Source organism: the organism of the source record quoted next, unplaced genomic scaffold, assembly GCF_019419815.1.
Source record: "Pyrus x bretschneideri cultivar Hongxiangsu unplaced genomic scaffold, Pyrus_bretschneideri_v1 Contig17, whole genome shotgun sequence".
In the NCBI taxonomy this organism is placed as follows: Eukaryota; Viridiplantae; Streptophyta; class Magnoliopsida; order Rosales; family Rosaceae; genus Pyrus; species Pyrus x bretschneideri.
Window position 1 is genome coordinate 584348 of NW_025999468.1, and position 13723 is coordinate 598070.

A 13723-nucleotide genomic window follows, 5' to 3' on the forward strand; every position below is an offset into this window, starting at 1 on the left:
TATATTAGTGGCTAGCCAATCTTTTGCTCCCATGCAAAAATGCAGCAGACCTTTTAGTTCAAAAGATTCATAACCCCGAAAGAGGAAATCCACGACACATGCTATTGAGCCTATTGTGAATCTGACCATCGCCTACTCATTCTATCCAACTTATGCGAAAATTCTAAATTACAAAAGCATCTTGGAAGAGATGAATCCACCTCCCGAGAATCGAGATATTTCGGTCCATTATGCTAACTTGGATGATGTTTAGTGTAGAAATGAAATGATAATTGATGATGCATTTGCGTATGTAGTAGGTACTAAGATCATGCTAAGCGATAACATTGAACCCCATTCTGTTAATGAATGTTAACAGTAGAACTGATTGGTCAAACTAGAAACAAGCAATCCAAGTCAAACTCGATTTGCTTGGAAACGTAAGGTGTTTGGACTCGTAGCTCCTACTTATCCACATGTGAAGCCTGTTGGCTACAAGTGGGATTTTGTTCGGAAGCGTAATGAGAAGAATGAAATTGTGCATTACAAAGCTCGTCTTGTTGCTGCAAGACTTCTCACAATGCCCCGGGATTGACTATGACAAAACTTATTCACCCGTTATGGATGTGATTACTTTTTGCTACCTTATCAATTTGGTAGTTTTCAAAAAACTGAGTATGCAGCTTATGAACGCAGTAACCACGTATCTTTATAGGGATCATGATAAGGAAATTTTTATGAAAGTTTCCGAATGACCTACATTAACTGGATCAAATAGTTTTAGACCATGGAACATGCTTTCCATTTTGCTAAAGCGTTCACTCTACGATTTGAAGCAATCTGGAAGAATGTGGTGTAACCGTCTAAGTGAGCATTTGCGATTGTTATAGTTTATGTCGATGACATGAATCTTATTGGAATTTCTGAAGAGCTTGAGAGAACTAGTGCACACCTGAAGTCAAAATTTGAGATGAAAGATCTTGGGAAAACTTGATACTGTCATGGTCTTGAGATAGAGCACTGTTCGGATAGAATCCTAGTAGTATCAATCGAACTACACCCATAAGGCGTTGTGCCTCTTTAACGAGGATAAAGTGAAGCCTTCGAGTACTCACATGGTCGTTCGATCGCTAAATGCAAAGTAAGATCCCTTCCGTTTGAATGAATATGAAGAATAGATTTTGGAACCCGAAGTTTCATATCTAAGTGCAATAGGTGCTTTATTGTACTTAGCTCAATGCACTAGACCCAACATCTTCTCCTGTAATTAATCTTTTGGCAAGATATAATAATGCATCGACATGCAAACACTGGACTGGTATTAAAGACATATTCTGCTACCTTAAGGGTACGACGAATTTGGGCCTATTCTATCCTAACGGATCCTTGAGTAATGCTGCAACCATTATCGATTCTTGAGTTGATTTCTGCCTAGTTGGTTATGCCGACGCTGGTTACTTATCTAACATGTACAATGTGCACTTTCAAACAGATTACATCTTTACCGTTTGAGGCACTGTAATATCTTGAGGTCAACTAAACAGACCTTAGTTACCATTTCATCTCACCATGTTGAAATACTCGCCTTATATAAAGCTATTCGGGAATGCTTCTGGCTAAGAGCAATTGTGGGCCACCTTCGAAGTTCTTGCGATCTTTAACCCGTTGTTTAAATCCTTACAACGATCTATGACGATAACACAGCTTGCATTGAATAGTTGAAGAAGGGTTACATCAAGTGAGACAACACCAAGCACATTGCGCCGAAGTTCTTCTTCTCATATCAACAACAAGAGCATTAAAAGATTGAACTTACGCAAATCCATTCACAAGACAACTTGGCGGCCCTCTTCACCAAGTCACTACATTAGTATGCGTAAACTTTCTTAGTTGTAACATAGTTCTAAAGGGAATTGTGTCAAACTCAGGAGGAGTATCCTGAAATATATTTGCTTGATCTTAATGTATTCTTTTTCCTTACGATTAGGAGTATTTTTCCCTTTGGATTTTTGCTACCTAATGAGGTTTTGACGAGGCACTCACCTTGGGTTGATCATATCCCTGATGACGTCACATATTTCCTAAATCTTAAATTAGATTTGATCCTAGTTATTCTTTCCTATTAGGATTGTATTCCTTAGAGGGGAAGGATTCTTCCCTCCCTTATTACTATAAATAAATGCAATGCGCAAAGGGAATAGTACAAACTCTACAAACACATCTCAGTCTCTACTCTCTCTGTTGCGCCCCTCTCTTTCTCCCTTGTCAGATTAAATAAGCCACAACAAATAGAAGTGTTTCTTACATAAGCATTTCAAACACTACAAGAAAAATGGCCATTGCACACAAAAAGTTAAATGTGCTTCATGAGGCCTAAGGACACCATCATATGTGCCCATAGGGCAATAGCAACAGTGCATCAACTAAATCATCATGTGTGCCTCTTATGGGTGTGCCCTTTGGTCGTTGGGCACAATAAGGTGTTTTGTGCTGAAACAGGTAAGCACCAATCAGGGGTTTTTGTGCATCTATTCTGACACCAGTGTTAGATGATTTTTCCAAGCCATGTTTGCACAATTTTGTTATTGTGCCCAATAGGTTAAATATATATATAAAAAAAAACATAAATTCAAAATTAAAAAATCAAACCAAATAGTGATACCATCAGTAATAAATTATTCGGTTGGTTTTACATGCACATCCAAGATACCAATTAAACTAAGGGCAAAGCTAAAACATGCTTCTAAAATTTAGTTCTACAATCGATTTATACATATATAAGCACCATGTAAGCAACCAAATCCTTTTAGTATCTCACCTAACAAGAAAATAAATGATTCACCTACTGTGAAAGATTCATGAATATTTACTTAATAGGGATAAAAGAAAATAGCCCGTGTTGAGGCCAAATTTGTTCTCAATAATTACAAATCAAGTGATATAATATTTTTAGAGCCATAATTTGATCCCAAGTGCAAACCAATCCACAACTATAATGCCAGTAAAGAAAAAGACCAACCTCTGCCTTCTCGATGACTGGAGACTTCTTGAATGGCAGTAACATATGTGGGAGCAAATACATATAGACCACAATTGATCAAATCACTCACTTGCATTTAGAAAATAGATAACCCTTACATAATGTGGCCTGGAACAAAGCACATAAAACAAAGAATTAAGATCATCAAGCACCAACTAAATGAACAATTTTGGGACAGTAATTGCATCGTGTACATACAAAAGTCTATGGCTTCTCAGTATAATGCAATAGTTCTTTGGTGGCAGGATCAACCAATTGCCAAAACTGGTTCGAAGATTCAGTAGAAACTTATAGATGAACCCAAAAACAAAGTATGGCCTGACAAAAAGACAAGAGGAAAGAGCATTAGGAATATGGGGGAGAGTTGCAACAATATTCAATAGTTCAAGCTGTCTGTCAACAAACTAACCTTTAATTACTAACATTGTACCCATCACCTTATATCCTTTATGAGCATATGCAATGATGAACAACAAGAAGCAATAAAAGGAATTAACTTTTCGAAATCTTATCTATATTTCCAAGCAATAAGCTTCCAGTTAACATACAGGAATACGAAACACCAAACTCACTAAGTATGTCTGAAGTGGAAAATTGCAGCAAACATCACAATTCAGCAAAAAGATATGCAACTGTTCCAGAGGCACAAATACAACATCAGAGGTGCGGCTAACTCCGAATTCGAAGGTTTCCACGACGGCGATGAAATATTGATGAGGACCATGACTCCTCACTCCCTCTTCGACTCGCACCTGCTTTTCCCTCACTAACACCTCCTAACCTAACGCACCTCCCTCCCATGATCCCTCCATATTAGACTTGGATCCCAACGTGATTTCCTATTTAGGCTCTACATCCATCGATCTTCCCAAACCCAACCTACCCTCTCCCGTGACCCCCTCCCTACCAGACTCGATCTTCCCAAACCTTCCTTCATTGAGTGCAGGGGGTTTCTGCTAGGGGATTCTAGCGATGATGGAGCTCAAGAGCCTCCACAATTTATCTGGATAAGGTAAAGAAAGAGAGAGAGAGAGAGAGAGAGAGAGAGAGAAACAAAGGTGAGAGAAAGAATCTGAGGGAGGGAGAGTGGAAGAGGAAAGTAAAGGGAAAGAGAGATGAAAGAGAGTAAGGCTGAGTAGTGTGTGGGTGAGGCTACTTCTAATACTGAGTGGGATTATAAGGTGTTGATCAATAAAATTTATATTAAAACATAATTCTATCCAGACTTGCGAAGGAATACACGAACCATTAAAACCAAATGATTTAATTATACTAAATTAACGGGCACAAAACTGTTTTCATGCGTTTGGAAATTAATAAAAAATTATACTTACTAATATCCATAAAAAGTAACACAAACTTTAGTATTCAAATTTCAATAGGCACAATACACCTATTTGTAGACACAATTTAATGTGTCTTTTTGTTCTAAATGCTCATTTGAGATAATTTTGTGCTCAATGACACTTAAAAAGCACAAATACATACATGTGCTCAATGAAATTGAAAGGGGCACCAATCAATTGCGTTCTTAGACCATTTTTTTTGTATTGAAAATAATTGTAAAAATCCAGCGAAAGCGAACAGACCAGTGGATCCAAACCCGATCAAGTTGGTTTATCCATCTTAACTCCAATCATTGGTCTAGGTATCACCCAAGTTCTGTGACTATGTAAAGGGCTTGTAAGTTCTTCCGACTCCAAGGTCTTCCATCATCTACTAGAGACCATTGGGCTTATTTGTTTCATATGCTGATATGGCATGGGGTTGATGGAAGATAATTAACAAGGATGAAGCCCCATATGCATGTTTCATGTCGCCCACTAAATTGTAATTTACAAAGTTGGAACTAGGATTATTAGAAATAAATGTTTGACAAAAAACAAGAGGGTTATCTATTGTTGGAAATCAAGAAAACATTCAACCCGCTTATAAAAATGTTTGACAAAAACGTCAAAAACACTTCGCACTTGGAAGTGTTTTTTGGAGAAGTATATGCACGTCCAAGGCTAGTGCTTTCCAAAGCACTTGGATTTACTAAAAGTTTTGATGTGTTCGTAATAAATACACTCCTATCCTATCACAAGTCAATATTTATTCAAAGATACCAAATAGTTTATTGTTTATACAAATGGACAAAACCCAATATTTTACACGAAAAATAAATTGGAAAATTGAAAGCATGTACCTTAAGTAACGTTTGCACGAAGAAATTTCTTTTCACTCGTTACCGGTTCAATTCCATAAATGATCCCAGAAGGATTAAAATCCTAGAAAAATACTGCTTTGAATTGAAAATCATATCTAGAAGCAGATACCTGATCAAAGAGAAGCTTTTAAATCTGGGCCATTGGTTTAATCTCAAGGCCATAAACGACATTCACAACATATGTGAATTCTGTTTAGGTTTAGGAGAGAAAAACAGCCTAAAAATTATCAAATATTTGATCCAACAAACTTCAAGAATTATGATTTTATCGATACTTCTTAATAAAAATAACAAAATTCCCTGGTTGGAGTTCACCCAATGCTGAATATCTTTTGATAATAAAAAAACTCATCTTCACATGGCTAAGTGCAGACTTACAGAAAAGATCTACACTATTGTCAAAAAAATACTACGGCTTGTTTCACTGTAACAATACAACCCACTGCAAACATACACTTAACCATACGACATACACAATTGAGGAGGGAACATCTTTTATCCTTTTTGTGCCGAATAGAGAGTTACGAAACAAAAAATTTTAACTTTGGATATTTTAAGCCGTTCACAGCAGTGTGGCACTCAAGTCGTACAGAAAACATTAAAAGAAAGAAAAAAATAAAGGGAAAATGTAATCAGAAATCACTAGCGTGCTTAAAATTAACAAACATTAAGAATGAGAAGATAACCATTTAATTTTTAGTTTTCATATTTTATTTTTCTAAAAACTAAAAATTGTTGTAAGGCCTATTACTGGAGAGTTTTAGAGAGATTGAGAGAGAGGGTGTGACAAGCCTAAAGAGATTTGGGTGAATTTTGAGGTGTGATTTCTCACCTCATCGTGCTTTTATTTATAGTAGTAGAGAAGGTAAATTCCTTATCCAGTAGGTATTCCAACTTAAACAGGATACTTTCTAAACGATATGGTAGAATCCCATAAGGATTTTCTAGGATTTACACAATCACATTCCTAATATAATTAGGATTGCAACATTTCCCATTGAGTGTGTAAATACTCAAGTAAATGGTGCAACAAGTCTTCAGTGACAGAGTAAGTTCAATTAATAAAGTCGTCGGCACAATGAGCGAATGCGAGACTCAAACTAACGGAAGAATGTATAAAAACATAAAACACAAAATCTCGCTATGGAAAAACCCAAGGTGGGATAAAAACCCATAGTCTAAGGACGAACGTGAGACGTTTGAATTAAGTTAAAACTATATGTCTTCTAAACGAAAGTAGAAAAGACCACAAGGGTATGACTAGCCTAGAATGAGTGCCTCGTTAAAACCTAGTTAGGTAACAAAAACCCAGTGGATACTCCCCTTGGGTTTGACAAAAATTTCAAATGAAAACTACAAGCATTGCAGATGAGATATTTACGCATACCAACTCCTTGGACAAGTTCTTGGAAGGTAGACTTTGGCAGTGACGTAATTAAGAGGTCAGTAAGGTTGTCTGGGATTAGATTACTTGACTTCAATCTCCTGATGCTTTGCTAATGTGATGTTGACGCAATATGTGTTGGCGTTGACTTCGTTGATGTATCATCTCTTGGTCTGGTTGCTACATGCAATAGCTACTTTGAATATGCTCAACAAGAGCTCTCAATCATGTCTCACATGTGTTGTAGTGAGGGTGAGTCTTGGAAAGATTCGAAGATTTTGCAACTAAGGTCATATCGTGGACCTCCAAGGTATTACGATATCACGAAAAGTAAAGACATAACCATTTGGAAACGAGCCTTGTGTGGGTTGGATAAGTAGCATGCATCAACATAACAAACAAGTCAAACTTCGTTTCGAGGATCAAGGGGGTCAAATCCGCTCGGGATATATAGGGATAAGCCTAAATCCGTAGTCCCTTCAGTGTAACAAAAAAATGTCTTTAATACCAATTCAATGGCTGCATATAGACACAGTGCGGCATCTTTATGAATAGATTAACAATGAATGAGATGTCATGTCTAACACAATGAGTTAAGTACAATAAAGCTCAAAGTGGAGCTCAAATATGAAACTTCGGATTCCATAACCTCTTCAAGGTCTCCTTTGCATATAATATATGGAAGATCATAGGTATACTAAAAGGTAACACCTTTAGGGTGTAGTTCGACTGGTGGACCAAAATGCCTTCAGAACAATGCTTGAACTTCAAGGCAAGGCACAAATGAGGTTTCCCAAGATCATTTATCTCAAATTTCATATTTAGGTGCAATGTAGTTTTCTCAAGCTTTTTAGAGTATTAGCGAGATTCATGTCATAGATATAAACTACAACTCTAGCAATTTTGAGTACGACTTCTTACTTTTATAAGCAAAGGCATAATTTCATATCTTCGACTGATCAAATAATCACTTAGCTAGGTATAACACATCCGCTTTAATTGCTTCAATTTGTAAAGTGAACACCTGAAACAAGTTAAGAAGGTGCTATGTGGTCTGGAACTATTTGGACCAGTCTATGTAATTCTTCAAGAACTTACATATAAATCACCGTATCAGTATCCCTATGGACAAGCACTAACCACATTCATAGTGCTATAATTAATCATAGCGCGTTTGAGAGAAACCTTGCGCCTTAAGGCGTGCATTACATTGCATTATTTCATTCATCTCATTACGCTTCTTTTTCCACTAGTAACACAACCTAGTTACCTTGGGTAGTATAGGGATGACATATCCAAACACACTTTGGTAAAGAATTAAACATGGATTGTAAATTCAGCTGTCCAATCAGTTCACATTGTCACTAATCAACGGAAGGTTCGATATTGTAGCTTTTCATTTATTTCTGTAGCTACTATATAAATGGATACGTCATTGATGATAATCTCATTCTAATTCCTTATCTCCTCCAAACTAGTATACTGGACCAAGAACTTGAAATCTCTTCATGAAATGAAAATGATTTAGACATCCATCAAATATAGATTCATTTTGTGCCTTATCCTTCCACTTCTAGGAAAGTGAATCCTATGAACTAAGTGATATATCGCACGTTAGGCCAAAGACAGATTGATTAGCTAGTAGTTGATGTACCAAACCATCCAACAGAGACGGCCAACCCATCCTTTAGAAGCGGCATACCCTTGGGTAATGTCAACTCGACATCTGTTAAGTACTTCTATCCTTGCAGGCATGTTTGTAGCTGGTACTGATCTCATCACTTTAGCTAGATTAAAGGAATGTGTTTGGAGCAACATTCTGAAAGTTAGAATTCATCGCACTTGCTTATACCCCTTTTGCGGTACGGGGCTTAAGATGAGTTATAGTTGGCAACGTCCACGCAAATTTGCGCTGTTCTTCAGAAATGTTGACATTTTTATCTCCCCCTTAACGATGGGAAAACTGTCTCATTGAAGTAACAATCTGCAAAATGAGCAATAAAGAGATCACTTGCAAGGGCTCTAAAAAGATCGTGCGAGGATCATAATTGACAAAGATTCAAAGCTTTCTTTGAGGACCCATATTGGTGCGTTGTGGTAGCACAACTTGGCACACAAAATGGACACCCAAAACGTGTAGGTAAGAAGTGCTAGGTTTGTACCAGTAACAAACTATAACGCCAAAAATAGGTGGCAATGGGCCTTAAGGCGAACCAATCATAGCTGCATACAATATTGCACAGCCCTAGGTAGAAATGGAAAGTTTGGTGTGTTTACCAAGGTTCGGGCGATCAATTTAATTGTGATTTATGATCACTCTGCGATGTTGTTTTGGGGTGAACTTAGAAAATGCGATGTTCAAATACAAACTCAAAAGACATGCAATACTTATCGAAGCATGTTCGATATAAACTCTCAGGCATCATCTATTCTTCCAGACTTTGTGGGATAATTAGAATGGTGAAACCTAGGTTAAAATTGGCCAGGAGGTTATCAACAATGTGCGTGGACAACATATGACTAGTTTGTCGGTTCATTAATCAAAACCATAAATATTTACAAGGTCTATATTTTGGTTGGATTATTCCATAATTATTTCCTTGAACACACAGTGAAAAGAAGGTCATTTCATATCTTTGTAAAGATTGATATAAAAATTCAAGTTTCCTAACGAGCAGGCTTGGTAAAGTGTGCTTGTAGGCACAAAATTCTTATTCTGAGTAAGGAGATGCGTCATATAATACATGGCAACATTGTTCTACCAAAGTATCCCAAATGGTCGTCCCAAATCAAGTAAACTGCTCGAAACCCCTAGCTCCCTGCCGGCCATATATGGAGCGTCCTAGTTAGGAGGCAGCTCAATGGCCCCAAAATATAGCTTTAGGCTTCGTATTTGGAGGTGGTGCAAAGATATTCCACTCTATTTCCTTGAATAGTTTCCTTGATGATCATTTTCATCTCGAATATCTTTCAAATATGTCAGGTAAAGCAAAATAAGTCTCACAAATTGACTACAGGAATGATACTCATCAACAACATTGGTAGGGGCACAAAAAAAATGGTCCATCACCACTGATCTCTTCCATTAAAACGGAATTAGATTCTGTAGAGTTGAGGTTCAGGAATAGTGTCTGTTATTATTAAAGTTTTAGGTCTTAGGTGCCAAGGATCACGTTTCTGGCCATGATGCCACCCCTTGACAAACCCTGATTCTACTATATTTTGTAAAAAAAACAAACCCTATAGTGGTGAGAGAGAGACGGACTTCGAAAGGTTTCTACCAAACAATGTGAGTTTGTTCAGTAAATTCCTGCCGAAGAAGAGCATATGTCGTTTGGTAGGCTTAGACCGAAACTGGATTAGGCCATTTAGTAGACTCGAGCCAAACTAGGTCTATACCGTTCAATACTTCCCACTCGAATCACTGTAGTACCGTTCTTTCACATTTGTGGTAATACTTAGATTCATGAATTTAGTAAACTTCCGTTTTCTATATTACTGCTTCAGGAGCAAGTTAAAAAATTGAAGGATGAGAAAATATTCTTCAGTCAAAATTTGATCGAATTTTATAAACTTCAGAATTGTACTTATTTATGGACGTAAAGGTTTCAATTGCTTTAGGCAAGATCATCTTTCATGATTAAACGGTATGTAAAGCGAGCCAAAGATCCATGAATTCTTCTTCAGTGAGGTACTTCTATTTGTAATTATTCAGGCATAAGTCTTCGAATGAAGATCATGGTAAAGGCTTATTCAGCTCTTCCATGCCATTGTTGTCTTCAATGGTTTCTCAACTTCTTAACAGTCAAATGGCACTTCATGTCATGTACCACATAAAGTAGTTTCTGCTTGAAACGTCCAAATCAGTGAAATCAAACTTGTGATGGTTCGGCAATCCACTGAATGGGGGAAACAAGATTGTGATTTGTGCTATGGGAAATAAAACCTCCGTAAGCATCAAAGTTAGAACATTCAGATTCTAAGACATGGTTTACAAGAAAAACTTCGGGTATTCTATGGATGTAGTATTTTACGAAAACTTTAGGTTACAAAGACACTAAATTCGAAACTACAAGTTCGAGTTTAGTATGAACTTCTCGTTCATAAAAGGATGTACATGTAATAACATATAATATAACATACCACTCAAGCATAGTAGACTTGGGTTGCTTCAGGAACTCAAGTGTGAGTAGCTTCGGGACTACAAAACGATGTCAATAGTTCAAAGAAGAGAAACAAACAATTGAAATGTTAATTTCCAAAAAGTAGACTTCAGACCAATAATTTTGGATTTTTGTCGAATTAACAGGTTGCTGGTCACTTAAATTAATTCAATAGATCGAGACCATACGAGGTTGATCATGAAAGCAAAAATAATGACGTTCGGGTCATATTAGCTTTGGTTGGCTTTAAGCCAAGCAAGTACTAAAATATAGCCTAATAGGAGCAGACACCCCGAAAGCATCTTATGATATAGTTTTATGCACAAGTACAAAAAATTGTTTGCGTGACAGAGCAAATTTCGTCCCACAAAGTATGTTTGTGCGACGCAAAGCAGAAGGCGTCGCACAAGATTTTGGCACCAAACCATGAATGTTTACCCTTTTTTTCCCAACATTGCACGATGCCAGTCTTTTTCGCACAAAAGCTTTTTGTGGTCCACTTGTGTAAATATTTTAAATTGACGATCGGAATAGTTCATTACATTCATATAAGATCAAGGAGTGTAGCTGTAAAAAAATCATCAACATCAGAGTTAAAACTACTGTTAAATCATGATTTTTTTGTTTATAATCGTCGAAAAGTTTTGTCCCGTTACTTGATCTCTGAATGTTTGTTTTTTACGATTTTTGGTGTATGCGATCTCGAAGCATATACAAACAAGTTTGATGGTTGGATTGTTGAAATTAGTTTCATACAATGCGTATCCCATAAAAACGATAGATTCACTAACACTTAAAGTTTATTTATACTTTCATTAAGTATAACATAAGATTTTGTGGTATTCACTTGTGTAAATATTTTAAATTGACAATCGAATTAGTTCATTCTATTCATATAGGATAAAAGAGTTTAGCTATAAAAATTCATCAAAATCGGAGTTAAAACTACCGTTAAATTGTGATTTTTCGTTTATAACCAGTCAAAAAGTTTTGTCCCGTTACTTGTTCTCTGAATGTTTGTTTTTTGCGATTTTTGGCGTATGCGATCTTGAAGCATATACAAACAAGTTTGACGGTTGGATCGTTGAAATTAGTTTAATACAATGCATATCCCATCAAAACAATAGATTCACTAACACTTAGAGTTTGTTTATACTTTCATTAAGTATAACATAAAATTTTGTGGTATCCCCTTGTGTAAATATTTTAAATTGAAAATCGAATTAGTTCATATAGGATCAAGGAGTGTAGCTATAAAAAAAATCTTCAAAATCAGAGTTAAAACTACTGTTAAATTGTGATTTTTTGTTTATAACCATCAAAAAGTTTTGTCGCATTACTTAGTCTCTGAATGTTTGTTTTTTGCGATTTTTGGCGTATGTGATCTTGAAGCATATAAAAACAAGTTTGACGGTTGGATCGTTGAAATTAATTTCGTACAATGTGTATCCCATCAAAACGATAGATTCACTAACACTTAGAGAGTTTGTTTATAGTTTTATTGAGTATAACATAAAATTTTGTGGTATCCACTTGTGTAAATATTTTAAATTGACAATTGAATTAGGTCATTATATTGATATTGGATCAAGGAGTGTAGCTGTAAAAAAAATCATCAAAATTGGAGTTAAAACTATCATTAAATCGTGATTTTTCGTTTATAACCGTCAAAAAGTTTTGTCTCGTTACTTAATCTCTGAATGTTTGTTTTTTTTCGATTTTTGGCGTATGCGATCTCAAAGCATATACAAACAAGTGAGACGGTTGGATAGTTGAAATTAGTTTCGTACAATGCGTATTCCATCAAAATCATAGATTCACTAACACTTAGAGTTTATTTATACTTTCATTAAGTATAACATAAGATTTTGTGGTATCCGCTTGTGTAAATATTTTAAATTGATGATCGAATTAGTTCATTGTATTCATATAGTATCAAGGAGTGTAGTTGTAAAAAATCATCAAATTGGAGTTAAAGCTATTGTTAAATTGTGATTTTTCGTTTATAACGTTTGAAAAGTTTTTTCCCGTTACTTAATATTTGAATGTTTGCTTTTTGTGATTTTTGGTGTATGTGATCTCAAAGCATATACAAACAAGTTTAACAGTTGGATCGTTGAAACTAGTTTCGTATCGTATAATGCGTATCTCATCAAGTTCAATGGTATATATATTTACTAAGTAGATTTAAATTTATTTATTTTGTACTTATAACACTTAAGAAATTGAATGATATGTAAAAAAAATTATTGTGGGTTTTTGTTTTAGAAAAATATGTTATTGTGGGTTTTATGTAAAAAAAAAAAAAAAATTGAATTTGAAACGAGTAAAGTCATATTTTCAGTAATTTTTATAATAATTTTTTTTTTAAAAAAAAAATACCTTGGGCAATGCCTTAATGTGCACATCACACAAAAAACACTTTGTGCGACGTCAAATTGTATACCTATGTCGCGCAGAACTGCTTAGCGTGATGCCAGTCTTCGTTACGCAAAGGCTTTTTGTGGTCCACTTGTGTAAATATTTTAAATTGACGATCGGATTATATCATTGTATTCATATAAGATCAAGGAGTGCAGCTGTAAAAAATCATCAAAATTGGAGTTGAAACTACCGTTAAATCGTGATTTTTCGTTTATAACTGTCGAAAAGTTTTGTCCCCTCACTTGATCTTTGAATGTTTGTTTTTTGTGATTTTTAACGTATGCGATCTAGAAGCATATACAAACAAGTTTGACGGTTGGATCGTTGAAATTAGTTTCGTACAATGCATATCTCATAAAAACGATAGATTAACTAACACTTAGAGTTTATTTATACTTTCATTAAGTATAACATAAGATTTTGTGGTATCCAATTGTGTAAATAATTTGAATTGATGTTCGAATTAGTTCATTGTATTCATATAGGATCAAAGAGTGTAGCTGTAAAAAATCATCAAAATTGGA